Below are 5,937 nucleotides of genomic sequence, written 5' to 3'. Positions count from 1 at the left end.
ATATACATATGTAAAGAACAAGCATAAAATTTATTTTACTTACACATAATCCTTTCACTAAACCATGTTTTTGCCTTTGGGAAAAAATAGAAAGCACATTCACCCCCCATCCCCCCCCCAAAAAAAATAGTTACCTTTTCAAGGCATGTATGATGCACCACCTCTCAGTTACATTGAACTTAAAATATCTTTTCTGTGGCATCTGAGAGGCAGTCGGCTGCTTCAGGATGAAGCTGAACATATCTTTCTCAGCCAGAAACCTATCTTTCTCATTGGCTGCCAGAAACTCATTGAAGTGGACGATGAACACAAACTTTGTAGCTTTAATGAGAAGCGTATGGCCGCGGAAATTGCTGCTGATGCTCTGGGTGAAGAATAGAAGGGTTATGTGGTCCAATTCAGTGGTGAAAAGGAGAAACCAGATTTCCCATGAATCAGGGTGTCTTACCCCACAGGCCAGTGTGCCTGCTGCTGAGTAAGTAGCATTCCTCTGATAGACTGAAGATGGCTGGTGAAAGAAAGCACAAATCTGTTCAGGGTTGTGTTGTGGATGCCAATCTGAGTGTTCTCAACGTGGTCATTGTGAAAAAGGGGAGAAGGATGTACTTGGACTAACTAATATTATTGTGCCTCCTCACATGGGGCCCAAAAGAGTGAGCAGAATCTGACAACTTTCAATCTCTCAAAAAATGATGCCTACGTTATTTCACTGAGAATAATCCCTTCCAGCTCCATCCATGTTTCCATGAATGGCATGAACTTATATTTTTAATTGCTAATCGACAGGCAACTATAAATTAGTGACATTCTGCGGGGGTGGGGAGGAGGGAGAGGGATCAAAACAGGGGTGGGAAGAGCACAAGGGACTGTGATGATGGGACACAGGTGAATTGGTGGTAGGATTTTCATGGGGACTACACCTGAGAGGATAAAGCAAACATTGTGCAAAAATGAATAATGTAAAAAGTATATAAAATAAAATAAAATATTTTTAAAATGATGTTTGCCAACATGTTGTGAGAAAGCCCCTAACAAAACAGGTAATGAAACTTAGGCACCCAAGATTGAGTGTCTTTTTACTCACATTTCCTGCAGCACGAACGTGGGCCAATTGCCCTGAAGAAACAGTGGACTACGAAAAATAAGGAAAAAGCCTCAGAGTGTGGTAAACTTTTGGTCAAGAGAATGAAGGAGGCCAAAGAAAAACTCCTGGAACAGATTGCCTAGAGATGAAGGCTGTTTTCTTTGAAAGCTTCCTCTAACTCTAACCTCTAACCTCTAACCTCTAACTCTAACCTCTAACTCTGAGGCCAGTCAAAAATGAGATTTTTTAAAAGTAACACATAAATAAGACCAGACATAAAAAATAAATAAATAAATTTAGAAGATGCAATATAGCAGGAGAGACCTGCCCCTTAATATTTTATATTATGGTTTCACCATAAAATACATAGAAGGAAATATAGGCGAAACACTACGTGATTTGCACATCAAAGACATCTTTACAGACACATCACCCAAAGCAGTGATAGTGAAGGCAAAGATAAACAGCTGGGACTACATCAAATTAAAGAGCTTCTGCACAGCAAAAGAGACAATAACAAAAACAAAGAGAAACCCCACCAACTGGGAGAACATTTTTGCACCCAACACTAATGATAAAGGACTGATCACAAAAATCTGCAAAGAGCTGATGAAACTCAACAACAACAAAGAAAATAATCCAGTCAAAAAATGGGCAGAAGAGCTAAAAAGGAACTTCTCTGAAGAGGAAATGCAAATGGCCAACAGGCATATGAAAAAAAATGTTCAACATCACTTGTAATCAGGGAAATGCAAATCAAAACTACCATGTTCAGCGAAACATGATCCCTTCCAGCGCCATCCATGTTGCTGCAAATTGCATGTGTTTATCTTTTTTGAATGCTGAGTAATATTCCATGGTGTATATGTGCCACATCTTCTTGATCCAGTCATCTATTTTTGGGCATTTGGGCTGTTTCCAAAGCTTAGCTATTGTAAACAGTGCTGCTATAAACATAGGTGTGCAGGTGCTCTTTGGAATTGATGTTTCTGTGTCCTTTGGGTAAATACCTAGGAGTGGAATTGCTGGATCATATGGAAGCTCTATGTTTAGTAGGTCCAGAAATCTCCACACAGCTCTCCATAGTGGTTGGACCAGTTTGCACTCCCACCAGCAGTGCAGAAGAGTTCCTTTTTCTCCACACCCTCGCCAGTATTTGTTGTTGCTAGTTTTTTTAATATGTGCCATTCTCACTGGTGTAAGATGGTATCTCATGGTAGTTTTGATTTACATTTCCCTGATTACAAGTGATGTTGAACATTTTTTCATATAAAAGGCATAATTTTTGACAGGAATTATTTGTTAACAGCCCCAGCATGCTGACATGAAAATGAATTTATTGTACCTTCGGACTTGGTTTCATTTCTGAGTTCATAAAATCTCCAAGAGAAGAAAGCCCAAATCAATGCATGCTCATACACGCACGCGCGCGCGCACACACACACGCACACACACACACCCTGAATATAGTATCTTTTTATTTACTTAAATTTTTTATTTCATTGTTGATTTATATTTTTCAACAAAAGCTATTGATACTTTTTATATTTATTCCTAAGTATTTCATATTTTGCTGATATAATTAGTATTTTTATTAATTTGAAATTCTAATTATTCATTGCTTAGAGAGAATAAGATTAAGATTTGTGTATTCACCTTGAATTCTGAGACATTTACTTTTTAATTCTAAGATGTTTTGTAGATTTTTTTATTCCTGTCTGCTTTCTACTATATTGAATACTAGTGATTATATATATTATTTGAATATATATATAAAATAGATATAGAAGAGGGAAAATAATAAAGTAGAAGAATCAAAGAATGTGTCTACTTGTGGTTCTGACTTTGAGTGATATAGTTGAGGGACAGTCAATTATTTTGTTAGTTATTACATTCCCTGTGTCTTAGCATTATACACATAGTGAGGGGAGAGGCAAAACTTTTTCCTCCCTTTTTTGGGGTTTTCAATGTATTTTATTTCAATTGTGGAAAATATGATTTATAGTTCAAGAATGTCTCCTAATTCATTTTGACTGACAAAGCAGCTAATGGAAATTCTGCTTGGAGTTGTCATATGGTCTTCTCATTTTCATCTTACAGTGTTGCAGCCAGTTTTGGTCATTTTGTGTATTGTCATGGATTTTCAAAGATGAATTGAGTGTGTTAGGCAATACTGACATGTTATTATACAGTCAAACATCTAAGGTTTAGGGAATAACTCATATGAAGTCATATGACCTGTAAATGTGAACATTTGTGTCTCAATTTAGTTTTGTTTGCACTAGTGTCCAAAGTTCAGGGATCATAACAAAGTGGAAGAAAGAGTTCAAAGTGAGTGAGGGAATGAGACTGTGTTATAAAGAAAGCCTAGATTTTATGACTTTGGAGGTGAAACAATGTTGTAAATAAAATCCAAAGTGTGACTGTGCCATTATCTTTTAACTGAAGTGAAATATTGGAAGATATCATTGGAATTGAGGAATTCTATCATCAGGGACTAGATGTTAAGTCAATAAAGGTAGGGGATCAGCAGAATATAAAGATTAGTCCATTGATCAAAGTCACCAGGAATAGTTATAGTACCTGTAAGTCATGAAAATAAGAGTATAAAAAGCTAGAGTTGTAGATAAAACAGTTTAGAAGAGGAAACATTCAGAACTCAAATTCCTTTTATCCAATTAATAAGATGGATTAGAAAAAAGAATGACTGACATTGGTAGAAAAAGTTCTTGAGGAAGGTATATTATGACAGCAAAGTCATGTTTTAGTTGAGGAAACATCTATGGAAAATTCTCAGACTATATAGATTAGTCTGTCTCACAATTTGAGTAATCTTCTTAAGTCCTTTTTTGGTCCCCGTGGGAATATACCCCCTTGGCGTAAGGTCAAAACTGTCTCCAAGTCAATTGAATCCTGCACTCAATTTCTGTCCTCTTGTCATTTTGTCTGCACAGATTAAATTTCTTTCCATTTCCTTGGTATGAAAAAAAACTTGTTCAGATCATGAATTCCTTTATTTTAGTTCAGTATGTCCTAGTTTTCCACAGCTAACATTCTTTTTCTGAATCTTTTGACCCTCTCTTTTTTCTTGGGAGCAACATCCCTTAGATTTTGATTGTTTTTGAATTAATGTAGCATAAAATAAATCCATCTGCAAAGCCATTTACAGATGGACACTTCAAATTTTGAGTGTGTCCAATAATCAAAGTAAAGAAAGTATGTTTTCTCCAAGTGCAGAATAAATGACAACCTCCCAATTTACAAACACTTGGTGGAGGGTTATTTCTCTCTCTCTCTCTCTCTCTCTCTCTCTCTCTCTCTCTCTCTCTCTCTCTCTCTTTCTCTCTCTCTGTGTGTGTGTGTGTGTGTGTGTGTGGTCCAATATATTTCATTAAGCCATCACTGTCCCTCTTGTCCTCTCTCCAGGAAAGAAAATAGGAGAATAAAATTCCATCTGTTCTGTCTGCTAGTAAGTTGAGAATTCATATAGTAAAGCACTTTGAAATATTTCCTCAACTTTATTTATGAATGTCATTTGTAGGGTAAGTGATTTTCAGGCTTTTCTGCCTCGTGCCATTAAAATTGCCCTGTCTGACGGGGCACCTGCAGTTGTTACATTGTTATAAGCTGTATTGTTTACTTCTGTGGGCCATGGCTCAGTATTGAGATGTTCCTCAAGAGAAGTAGTGGCAGGTGGGAGAGGGGGAGAAAGAACGCCAGGCAAGCCCAGAGTGAAGACTTGCCAGGGGCTTGGAGGCCTACCAGCCTCCTGGCCCTTGGCACTCTGGCCTGCCCTGTACCTGATTGCTGCACTACATGTAAGAGCTCAATAAAAGCCTGAGAAAGCCACCGGGGGCTCCAGGACTCTCCTTTACCTGGTCTGCTCAGATCATAGAAAACCTGCTCTGCTCGGTGTCCTTCCTGCCACTACACGTTTAAGACAGGGATTAAAGTCTTTTTTCTTCTCTTTCCATCAGTAATGTCTGGTAATCTGTCATAGAATGATATAACATAGGTCTGATTGACTGATCCTTCCCAAAGTCTCCCTTACCATTCACTAGCAACTTGTTTTATTTTACTATTTTATAAATGAAATGATGGATGTGGTTTTTTTTTTTTTTCAGGTATCAAAGTTAAGGTGACCAGGGAATATTTTTTTATGGTGGTTAATTTATTTTCTTCTTTAGAGGCAGGCCCTACATGTGTTCTTTCTCTGTTTTTTGCTTCATAGCTGTGTACCATGAGTTCAGAAAGATTGCTCCTATGACCAGTTCAGAACATGTTTAAACTATTCCTGGATCTATACTACCAGGGTGTGCTGACCTTAAACATTCACTTTATTTATCTCTTACTCATTTATCTCCAGTTCTGGATGAACTTTGTATTCCGTTGCAGAGGTGGCAGAAACTTTGTTTATTTGACCGCAGTTAAACCTTTTTACAGGCTTCATATTCAAATTCATCTTTTGACAACAATGTTGCTCACTTTGGAGTTCTGTAGTTCATAAATGATAGTCTTCCTATCCTGAGATTACATGATAGAAATAGAGATTTTGGAAAACATATGTTCAGTAGTGGGGCATATATTACTATTTTGATATGAATCTCAAATTGTCTATTGCCATTTTGAAATTGGTCAAGGAGGTTTTGTTGAGCAGCATCATTCATATCAGAAGAGCTCATAGTTATATCACTCTGTTCCTCCCTTGTCTAAATCAGAGTTTTCTTAACTGTGGATTTCTTCTTACTCATGACAACTAGACTTACTTAATTGGTTTATTGAGTGAGTTTCACTCAGTAGAATGAAACAAAAAGACCTTTAATCTTTTTCATTTATTCTTTGGATTAGTTATT

At 37.1% G+C, this 5,937-nt stretch overlaps 1 pseudogene across 1 annotated transcript; it reads left to right on the top strand.

Moving 5' to 3' along the window:
- The first annotated feature begins 227 nt into the window (after nt 1–227).
- LOC311181258 (small ribosomal subunit protein eS6-like) lies at nt 228–1,227 on the top strand (annotated as a pseudogene). The gene is made up of 2 exons: nt 228–694; nt 999–1,227. The product of its transcript is annotated as a small ribosomal subunit protein eS6-like (transcript).
- The last annotated feature ends 4,710 nt before the right edge of the window (nt 1,228–5,937 follow it).

Source organism: Talpa europaea (genome assembly GCF_964194135.1).
Source record: "Talpa europaea genome assembly, chromosome: 12".
NCBI lineage: Eukaryota > Metazoa > Chordata > Mammalia > Eulipotyphla > Talpidae > Talpa > Talpa europaea.
The sequence above is the reverse complement of the archived record's forward strand: the minus strand, read 5'-3'. Positions and strand labels throughout refer to the sequence as shown.